Consider the following 12,378-nt stretch of genomic DNA (forward strand, 5'->3'; position numbering starts at 1 on the left):
GAACAGTGGCCTCAAGGCAGTCCTGGCTCGGTGAATGATTGACACAGGCCCGCTGGGAGTTCTGTGTTACAAGACCCAAGGACCACAACATGAAGGGGAGCAGAGAACACTGACATTTGGAATCTGCAGATTGATGAGCTTTCCCTCTGAGACCCAGAGAAGACCAGTTCATGTGGTTTTACAAGGGGCCCAGGTCTGCTAAGATCAAGATCCAGGATAAAGATCCCGTGATTCCCAACACAGGCTCCCAGCACAGGCCTTTGTGGTCAATGGCGACCAATTTTCAGAGACATTCAAGGATCCTCTCCTGCTGTGGCCTTCACCCCACACTATAGTGTACAGTTTAAGAAGCTCCAGAGAAGCCAGGCACAGTGGCACACGCCTGTAATCCCTGCAATTAGGGAGGCTGAGGCAGGAGGATTGCAAATTCAAGGTCATCCTCAGTGACTTAGTGAGAACCAGTCTCAAATAAAAAATGATGGGGATGCAGCTCAGTGACTGAGTGCTTGCCTACTATGCATGAGGCCCTGGGTTAGAAGGGAAACAGAAAAGAGAAAAGAGAAGAGAAAAGGGGAGGGGAGGGAAGGGAAGGGTCCAGAGAGACTGTGGCTAGAGCTGACTGCATTCCACCCTAGCTTATTCAGGTTGGAAATGCAGCTGAACAGTATTTCAATTAATATAGCCACAACTCATTCCTGACTGATGCCTGGCGGGGTATCACAGATGGAAGAACAGTGGGGTGGGGGTGGAGGTGGGACTTGGCGGTGGATGGATAAAATCCTGCCTGCCTCCCTGCTCCCTGCCTGGGGGTGCACAGCCTAAGAAGACTTGGAGATAAGCTTAGATTGTTAAAGTCCAGGATCTTCTGCACTCACTTGAGTTCTGAGCACCTTGGCTAGGAAAAGTCATTTTATGTAGTTTATTATTTTTAAATTTTTAATTCTATTTTTGATTTTTCTTTTTCTTAAAATTTTTATTTTTTTATTTTTAAATTTTTTTTGTTTTCTCCATTTTTACTTTCTATTTTTATTTGTGTATTTTTTATTCTATTACTTTCCATTTTTCCCATTTTATTTTTTATTTTTACTTTTATTTAACTTTTATCTTTTATCTTTTACCTTTTTCTTTTTTGTTCTCATTTATCATTAAAATCTGTTTATCATTTTTTATTTATTTGTTTATCTATGATACGGGATTGAACCCAGAGGTGCTCTACCACTGAGCTATATCACCAGTCCTTTTCATTTTTCACTTTGGCACAGGGTCTGGCTACATGGCTGAGGCTAGCCTCCAACCTGCAATCACCTGAGTCAGAGCATTGCTCCTGTGCTGGTATTACAGATATGTGACATTGCACCCGACTCAACACTTTTTTTTTTCTTTATTTTGAAATCTTTTTTTACTTTTCTTCTTTCTTCACCGTTGGGTATCAAACCCACGGTTTTGCACACATTGTCTGGGTGCTCTGCCACTAAGCTATACCTCCAGCCCCCTGAGAGGAATTGTGCCCACTCCAGCCACAACCCAGTCCTATTTAAACCCTGACAGATACTTCTATTAAAAAATAGGGTACACCTGGTACACCTCTCAGATGTCCACCAATCCCCAGGTGAGCACAGCTAGGGGGGATCTGAGGCCCCATTCCTGGGCAAACATGCCCACAGTAGCAACAGAGAAGAATACTACAATGGTTGCTGACATGGCTCCTGTGTGGGTTCTCTACATTGGTTGTAGCAGCATCTTGTCAGATTTCACACTGATCACAAATCTAGAGGAGAGTACTACAGAAGGGGAGCTGTGGTTCTGGCCCCTACTTCTTCCTTTGAAGCACCTCAACCTGCACCAGTGTCCGATCAGAGGATAAAAACATCAAGCCTTTCACCACAACTGGAGCTACCATAATCAGAATTGCTTTTAAGTGGGCCATGGCTGTGGCTCAGGGGCAGAGTGCTTGCCTAACATGTGTGACACCCTGTGTTCAAACCCCATTACTGCAAAAAAGCTAAAAATAAAACTGCTGCTTGAAAGTAACAGAGCCAGTATAAACCATGCCCATGAAAAGCTCCATCACCTGATAGGGGCTACCATTCTTATAATAGAAGCAACCACAGAGGGTAAACCTCACATACTCAGCTACTATCCCCACCACACCTACCTAAATACCAGATTGTCCCTACTCTCATAAGACCTGCAGAAACAGTAGATTTCTCCAGTTAAAATTTGGTACAATCTGTGCCCAAACCCATGAATCACAATCAAAGAAGTTACGGGGAGTTCACACTCAGGCATCCAGTTTGAAATAAACTCAACATTTCAGAACAGTAGTATCCCCAAGATATATCATCAGGAAAAAGCTGCATACCAAGTGAGCCATCACCTTAGAGTTAAAGAGATTTCCATCCCAACAGATGCTCAAATATCAACAGAGAAACCCAAGAAAGATTAAGAACAAATAAATATGATGCCTCCTAAAGTTTATAACTCTTAAATATCAAAGATATCAAAGTGGATGAAATACCAAATAAAGAATATAAAAGAATTATTTTTTTTAAAACACAATGAATTATAAGAGAATACAAATTGTATGGTTTCAATATAAGGTGTCCCCCAAAAGCTCATGTGTGAGACACTTCAAGAATGTTCAGAGGTGAAATGATTCGATCATGAAATGTATAACCTAATCAATGGATTAATTAACTGGTATGGATTAAGTGGGCAGTGACTATAGGCAGGTAGGGTGTGGCTGGAGGAAGTAAGTCACTAGGGGCTTTGGGGTTTATATTTTGTCCCTGGTGAGCCGAACTAACTCTCTGCTTCCTGGTGGCCATGTCCTAAGCTGCTTTCCTTCTGCCCATCTGCTAATCTGCTTTATCCAGTCCCAGAACTATAGAATTAGCCAGCCATGGACTGAACTTCTGAAACTGTGAACCAAAATAAACTTTTCCTCCTCTAATTGTTTTTTTTTTTTTTCAGGTCTTTTGATCACAATGACTCAAATGCTGACTGAAACACATACTGTTTAATGAAATAAGAAACATACTGCAAGACATAAATTAAAAGTTCAGTAAAGAGATAGAGATTTTGATAAAGAATCAAATAGAAATCTTGGAAATGAAAAAGCTCACTAAGTGTAAAAAAAAAAAAACAAAAAAAAGAACTCAATTGAAAGCCTCAACAACAGACTAGCTGGAGTAGAAGAAAGACTATCATAGCTTGAAGATAAATTGTTCAAAATACTGTATTTACACAGAAATAAAAAAAATAAGAAAGAATGAAAATAACACAAAAGATCTCTGTAACACTATTAAAAGATCAAACATCTAGCTCTTTAGTATACCTGAAGAAGAAGAACTACAGGTTCAGGGTATAGAAAACCTGTTCAAATGAAATAATAGCAGAAAAGGTCCATATCTCAGGAAAGATATGGAAATCCAGGCGCTGGAGGCAGTTAAAACCCCAAATAGACATGACCAGAAAAGAACCTCTCCATAATACAACTTAGTTAAATTGCCAAAAGTACAGGACAAAGGAAGAATATTAATATCTATAAGAGAGAAGAGACAAGTCCCTTTAAGGGCAGAACAACCTCATCTGTAAAAACATATACAGACTGAAAGTAAAAGAATGGAAAAACAATATTTCAAGCAAGTAGAATCCTAAAGAAAGCAGAAGTATCTATACTTATATACAAAAAAAATAAAAAAGACTTTAAGACAAAATCAGATTTCTCAGCATAAACCTTACAAGCCAGGAGGGCATGAAATGATGCCCTGAAAGAAAATAACTGCTAAGATTACTATACCCAGTGGCAAGGCTATTCTTCAGAATCAAAGAAAAAAAATAAAGAGCATCCAAGACAAACACAAATTAAGGGAATTCATGATAAGTAGAAGGCATTTCAAAAGTCGTTTAAGACACACCAGGAGGAAGAGAGATGATTACCATTATGAGAGCACGTGAAACAATAAATCCCCAAAGAAAAGCAGATACATAAAGGAGAAATAGGAAAAAAATAAAACATTATCAATACAGTAAAATACCAAACCTCAGAGATGAATAAGAGGAGGAAACAAAGAATATTCAAAAAAAAAAAAAAGAAAAGAAAAGGAAAGAACCAGAAGAAAGACAAAATGAAGGACTACTCCCATATCTTTTGTTAATAACTCTGATTGTAAATGGCCTTAATTATCCCATTAAATGACACTAAGTAAGTTTAAAAATAAGACACAACAATATGCTGCCTAAAATAAACTTACCTCACCTGTAAAGACACACACAGACTGAAAAGAAAAGGATGGAAAATCATATTCCAAGCAAATGAAATCCCAAAGCAAGCAGAAGTAGCAATACTTATATACAACAAAACAGACTTTTGGACAAAATTAGAAGAAATAAAAGTTGTCACTATGTATTGATCAAGGAAACAATCCATCAAGAGATATAACAATTATAAATTTATATACTGATTATATTTATCAGAGCACCCAGTATATAAAACAAACACTACTAGACATAAAGTGAGACATAGGCCCCAATACATTAATAGTGGATGATATCAATACCACACTCCTGAACAGATATATCATCCAGGCAAAGAAATCAACAAAGAACTATGAGTTAAGTTACACCATAGGTCAAATGGAGTCACCAGACATTTACAGAATATTTCACCCAACAGATGCAGAATACACACTTTTTTCATTGGCATGCAATATTTTCTAGAATAGACATATATTAGGCTACAAAGTAAGTCTTAAAAAAAATTAAAACAGAGATGATATTCTGCATCTTTTCCGATCACAATGGAATGAAACTGAAAATCAACAGCAAGAGAAACTGTAGAAATTATACAAACACATGAAGATTGAACAACATACTTCTGAACAAACAGTGGGTCACTGAAGAAGTCAGAAGGGAAATTTTTTAAATTCCTTGAATTAGCTGGACATGTTGGTGCATGCCTGTAATCCCAGGTACGAAGGAGGATGAAGAAGGAGGATCTCAAATTCAAGGCCAGCCTGGGCAACTTAGTAAGACCCTGTCTCAAAATACAGTAAAAAGGGCTGAGGATGTGGATCAGTGGTTGATCATACCTAGCATGTGAGAGGCCACGGGCTCAGTACTGCCAAAAAAGAAAAATCCTGAATCTAATGACAATGGAATCACAATGTACGAAAATCTGTAGGATACAACAAAAGCCGTGCTAAGAAAGAATTTCCTAGTAATAAGTGCCTACATAAAAAAAAAGAAGAAAAGAAAAGATAGAGATCTCAAATAAATAATCTAGTGATACATTTCAAGCTCTTAGAAAAACAAGAAAAAGCAAACCCCAAATCAGTAGAAGGAAAGAATAAAGATCAGAGTAGAAATAAATGAAATAAGAGACTAAAAGAACAATACAAAGGACCAGTGAAACAGTTGGTTCTTGAAGAGATGAACGAAATTGACAAATCTTTATATAAATTGAAGAAAAGAAAGAGCAGACCCAAATAAAGTTAAAGATGAAAAAGGACACATTACAACTAATATCACAGAATGCAAAGATCATTAGAAAATTTTCTAAATATGCTAATACATTTAAAAATTTGGAAGAAATGAACCAAATTGAAGTAAGAGGATATAAAAAAAACTAAATAGACTAATAAATAATAATGAGATTAATCAGCAATAAAAAAAAAGTCTCCCAACAAAGAAAAGTCCAGGACCAGGTGACTTCACTGTTGAATTTCACCAGACTTATAAAGAACTAGCACCAATGTTTATCACATTATTCTATAAAATTGCAAGGAAAGGAAACTCCTCCAAATCATTCTACAAAGTCGGCCTTACCCTGCTACCAAAACCTGAAAGGGCCACAACAAAAAAGAAAACTAATGGCCAATATCCCTGATGAACAAAGAAATAAAAATTCTCATCAAAATACTAGCAAATTGAATTCAACAGCAAATCAGAAGACCATACACCAGGATCAAGTTGGATTAATTCCAGAAATGCAAGTAGGGTTCAATATACACAAAATCAAGAAAAGTAATACAGCACATAAACAGAATCAAGGGGGGAAATCCCATGATCAATTCAATAAATCCAGAAAAAAAATTGATAAAATTCAACATCCCCTCTTGATAAAAGCCCCAAATAAACTAGTTACAGAAGGATCACACATGATAAACTCACAGTCGACACCACACTGAATGAGGAAAATTGAAAGCATTTCCTGTAAAATCAGAAACAAGATAAGAGTGTCCACTCCCATCACTCTTTTTCAAGAAATTTGAGCCAATCATGCAAATGAATAAATTAAAAGGCAAACTGGCAAGAAGGAAGCAAAATCATCCCTGTTTTCAGATTATATGAATCTATATTGAAAAACCTAAAGATACCCTCAATAGATGAATAGATAAAGAAAATGTGGTATATATACTCAATGGAATATTACTCAGCTTTAAAGAAGAGTAAAATTATGGCATTTGCCAATAAATGGTTGGAGTTGGAGAATATCATGCTAAACAAAATAAGCCAATCCCACAAAACCAAAGGTTGAATTCACAATAAGGCAGGGGTGCACTAGGGAAGAATAGTGTTAGATTAGGTAGAGGGAAGTGATGGGAGGGGAGGGGATGTGGGGATAGGAAAGATAGTAGAATGAAACAGACATTATTACTGTATTATATATGTGACTACATGACCAATATGATTCTGTAACATGTACATTCAGAAAAATGAGCAATTATATCCTATCTATGTATAATATATCAAAGTGCATAATGCATTCTACTGTCATGTATAACTAATTAAAACAAATTTTTAAAATTTTTAAAAACTAATAGAACTGATAAATTCAGTAAAGTAAAAGCATATAAAATTAACATATAAAATCAGTAGCTTTCTGTACACCAATAACGAACTCACTGAGAAAAAAAAATCAAGAAAGTAATCCCATTCACAATAGCCACACAGACACACAAATACCTAGGGGAAAAAAACCCAACTAAGGATGTGAAAGTCCTCTACAATGAAAATTACAAAACACTAAAGAAATAAATTGAAGAAGACCCCAAAAGATGGAAAGGCCTTCTGTGTTCATGGATTAGGAGAACAAATCTTGTTAAAATGTCCATACTACCCAAAGCCATCTACAGTCAATGCAGTCCCGACCAGATACGAATGACAGCTGGGCATGCTAACGCACATCTAGGATTCCAATGACTGGAAAGGCTAAGGCAAGAGGACTGCAAGTTTGAGACCAGCCTGGGTAATTTAGTGAGACTCTGTTTCAAAATAAAGAAATAAAACATCTGGGGAGGTAACTTAGTGAAAGCGTGCAACCTCCAGTTCCACAAAACAAACAAACAAAAAACCCAGTGACATTTTTTTTTTCACAAAACTATGAAAAAAATCCTAAAACTCACAGGGAAACAACAAATAAAAAATTTAAAAAACCAAATGACAAAGCAATCTTGAGCAAAAGAGCAATGCTGGCGGCATCACAATACCTGATTTCAACACACTCTATAGAGCCATAGTAACAAAACCAACATATTTTGGCAGAAAAACAGACCCATGGACCAACGGAACAGAATAGAGGACTCAGAAATAAATGCACACATTTTAAATCAATTGATTTAAACAAAGTTGTCAGAAATAGAAAAAGGACAGCCTCTTCAACAAATATTGCTGGGAAATCTGGATTTAACCATGTAGAAAATTGAAACTTGACCCTATGTCTCTCTCACCTTGTACAAAAATTAAATGAAAATGGATCAAAGACTTAACGTAAGACCTGGAACTCTGAAACTACTGGAAGAAAACACTGGGTAAACATTTTAAGACATTGGCACAGGCAACGATTTCCTAGATAGGATGCCAAAAGCAAGAACTGACAAATGAATTACATCAAACTAAAAACCTTCTGCATAGCAAAAGAAATAATGAACAGAGAGGACAGGTAACTGACAGAATGGAAGATAATCTCTGCCAGTTGTCTACCCAACAGAGGTTTCATATCCAGAATATATAAAGAACTCAAAAAATTGAACATACACAATCAATCCAATTTTAAAATGGGTGAATGATATGAACAGACACTTCTCAAACAAGAAATAAAATGGTCAATAAATATATTAAAAAATGCTCAACATCTACAGTCATCTGAGAAATGCACATAAAAACTACAATGAGATTCCATCTCACTCCAATTAAGATGCCTATCATTAAAAAAATAGCCAGGTGTGGTGACATATGCCTGTGATTTCAGCAACTCAGGCGGCTGAGTCAGGAGGATTTCAAGCTCAAGGCCAGCTTCAATAATTTAGCAAGGTACTGTCTCAAAATTAAAAAGTTAAAAGGGCTGGAGATGTAGCTCAATAGTAAAGTGTCCCTGAGTTCAGTCCCCAGTAAAGAAAGAAAGAAAGAAAGAAAGAAAGAGAGAGAGAGAGAGAGAGAGAGAGAGAGAGAGAGAGAGAAGAGAAGATGATGACAAGGATGTGGAGGAAAAGGAACCCTTACACACTGTTGGTAGAAATGTAAATTAGTACAGCCACTAGGAAAATAGTATAAAGGCTCCGCAAAAAGCTAAAAATAGAACTACCATATGATCCAGCTATCCCACTCCTGGATTTATATCTGAAGGAAGTAAAGTCAGCACACAAATGAGATACCTGCATACCCATGTTTACTGTGAAACCAGTCACAATAGCCAAGATATGAAATCAGCCTAGATGGATTTTTAAAAATGGAATATCACTCAATCATAAAGAAGAATGAAATCCTGTCATCTGGAGGAAAATGGATGGCACTGGAAGATATGTTAAGCAAAATAAGCCAGACACAGAAAGACAAGTATTGTATGCTTGTTCTCATATGTAGAAACCTAAAGAAAAAAAAAAAGATGACCTGAAAGTAGAAGAGGAACTACTGGGGAGGGAATTGGGGAGAGGGGAAAAAGGAAAGAGAAGAGTAAGGAGGATGTATAAAATGCATTACATATGCAAGAATGGAAATATCACAGCAAATCCAATCGATTCATATGATTAATATGTTAAAATTACAATAAATTTTAAAAAGAAAATCATATATGAGCCTCCAGGTCTGATAATCTCTTTGGATCCTTCCTTCCTTCCTTCCTTCCTTCCTTCCTTCCTTCCTTCCTTCCTTCCTTCCTTCCCTCCCTCTTTCTCTCTCTCTCTCTCTCTCTCTCTCTCTCTCTCTCTCTCTCTCTCTGTCTCTCTCTCTTTCTTTCTTTCTTTCTTTCTGATGCCCGAGGCATGTAAAAATAGATGAAAGACTGTGAGTGTTGGTGAGAATGTGCAGAGAAAGGAGCCCTTAGACCCTGTTGGTAGTATTGTACACTAGTGTAGCCATTGTGGAAAATAGCATAGAGGATCCTCAAAAACCTAAAAATAGAATTACCATATGACCCGACAATTCCACGACTGGGTACATACCTGAATTGAAGTCAGGATGCCCAGGAGATGCCTGTATTCCCATGTTCGTTGTAGCATTATTCTCAATGCCTAAGATACAAAAACAGCTGTGATGCCCAACAATGGATGAATCATTTTTTAAAACAAAATGAACATATACACAATATAAATTCTGTCATTTTCAACAAGTTGAGTGAACGTAGAAGATGATATAACGTAGAAGTGAAATAAGTAAGGCACAAAGAGACAAATATTATATGACCTCACTTATAAATACAATCTTCAAAAGTTATAGAAGTAGAGAGTAGAATGGTGGTCCCCAGGAGATAGTAGGGGATGGGGAATAGAAAGGAAAAGGGGAGCACTTGGTCAATGGGTAAAAAAATCACACTTCTGTAGGAGGAAGAAGTCACAGTAAAGTGACTACAATTAACATACATTTCAAAGTAGCTAAAAAGAAAACAATTTTTTTTTGCTTGTTTGTTTTGTTTTTTATACCAGGAATTGAACCCAGGGGTTCCTAACTAAGCCACATTTCCATCCATTTTTATTTTTTGAGACAGGGTCTTGCTAAGTTGCTGAGGCTGACTTTAAACTTGAATCCTCTTGCCTCGACCTTCCAGTCACTGAGATTACAGGCATGCACCACCTCATCGGCCAAAGAAATATTTTTAAATGTTCTCATCACAAAGAAATGACCCAGCAGCTCAGGAGGCTGAGGCAGGAAGATTGCAAGTTCAAAGCCAGCCTCAGCAACAGCAAGGTGCTAAGCAGCTCAGTGAGACCCTATCTCTAAATACAAAATAGGGCTGGGGATGTGGCTCAGTGGTTGAATGTCCCTGAGTTCAAACCCTGGTACACACACACACACACCAAAAAAAAAAAAAAAAGCAAGAAAATGATAAGTATTTGAAGTAATAGATATGCTGCCTGGTCTGATTTTATCATTCCACAATACATACATGTACCAAAATATCACATCATACCTCAGAAATACATATAATTATTATTTGTCAATTAAAAATAAAAGTATGAAAACAAAATTAAAAGGGATCTGCAATTTTAAATGATGATAAACAAGCACTATGAAGAACTGCTCAGCATCATTAGTCATTTGGGAAATGTCAATCAAAGCCACAGTGGACACCAAGCCACCAAAGGGGAGCAAATTTAGTGACTCACCTCAGCTAACCTAAAGGTCGCTTCACACACAGTCACACTTGGCTGCAGATGGCAGGCAGCAGCAGTAGCAGGTGGGACTCTCCTAGGACCAACGTGGGCATGTTCTTCATGGAAGAGGAGGTGCAGAAGGTAGGGGCAGCATCGATGCTGGGCAGAACCAATGGAAGACCAGGATCAGGATGTCAAGGATAACGTCCAGGGAAGTGGGGCAGGGATGGGGATGGAGAGGAAGCAGAAGTAAAACAAGAAGTAAAAAGTTCAGAAGTAATGAAAAAAATTAAATTAAAAAAAGAAAAGAAGAGCAGAGAAGATAATAGAGAAAAGAACAGGAACCGAAGACTAGGGGAAATTAAAGAGGTCAGAAGAACTGAAAACCCAACACCTACCAGAAGAACAACTAACAGATAAACTGTGGCTAAACTAATTATGGCCAGATCGAAAACTAGCAAAAGAAACTTTGGGTGTGAATAATACAGTTTATGGAATAGATGTTATAAATCCCTCTTCAAGTAATAATGTCACAGAGTGTGGAAAGTTACTAAAGATAAATTATACAATATGAAGTCACTATATTATACTATGTTATTTTTTTTAATTTATTTTTTAAATTTTAGTACTGAGGATTGAACCCAGGGGCATTTAACCACTGAGCCATATCCCCAGCCCTTTTTATCTTTTATTTAGAGACTGGGTCTCGATGAGTTGCGTAGGACTTAAGTTGCTGAGGCTGGCTTTGAACTCAAGATCCTCCTGCCTCAGCTCTTGAGCCACTGGGATTACGGGCATGAGCCATCATGCCCAGCTCTATTTTACCAGGTTTTTGAAAGTTTCAGTTTGAGAGAAGTGTATTTCATTAAAAATGGATCGTTTGAAAAAGATTGACAATTCAATCTTTTTCAATTGAATTCAATTGGCTGGGCTTTGCAGTTAACACACATACACACACACACACACACACACACACACACACACACACAAGAAAAACAAAGCAAGGCCAAAAAGTAGAAAGATGTACTTCCTGGTGGTAAAATACCACCACAAAAGAAGATGACGGGTCAGATTATGGAGGTTATGGATGCAGGATATATATATGCCTATGAAAACTTCATGTGACATTTTATCTTCAATATATACACATATACACATGTGTGTGTACACACGCACACACATACACAGATCATACTTAATGCCCACTGGGATAGCTATATATATATTTTTTAAAAAAAGTGCTGGAGCCAGGCAGAGTGGTACACACAGTAATCTCAGTGACTTGGGAGGCCTAGGCAGGAGGATCATAAGTTCAAAGCCAGTTATCGGAATCTTAGCAAGGCCCTAAGCAACTTAGCGAGACCCTGTCTCAAAATAAAAAATAAAAAGGGTTGGGGATGTGACTTGGTGGTAGAGTTCCCTGAGTTCAATCCCCATTACCAAAAATAAATAAATAAATAAAGTCTTGGCAAGAGTATAGAGAAATGAGAACCCCCATGTATTGTTGGTAAGAATAGAAAATGGTGTAGCCCCTTGGGAAAAGTTTGGCAGTTCCTCAAAAAATTAAACAGAGTTACCATTGGACCTAGCAATTTCCTAGATAGATAGCCAAAAGAATTGAAAACCTATTTTCACACAAAAACTTGCAACAAAATGTTGATAGCAGTATAATAGCTAAATAGGAAAATAATAGCTAAAAGGGGAAATAACCCAAACGTCTACCAACTGGTGATGCAAAACCAAATTGTGGTAAACAAGGAAATGCAATTTGGCAATAAGAAGGAAC

Source organism: Ictidomys tridecemlineatus, chromosome 12 (genome assembly GCF_052094955.1).
Source record: "Ictidomys tridecemlineatus isolate mIctTri1 chromosome 12, mIctTri1.hap1, whole genome shotgun sequence".
Classification (NCBI taxonomy): Eukaryota; Metazoa; Chordata; class Mammalia; order Rodentia; family Sciuridae; genus Ictidomys; species Ictidomys tridecemlineatus.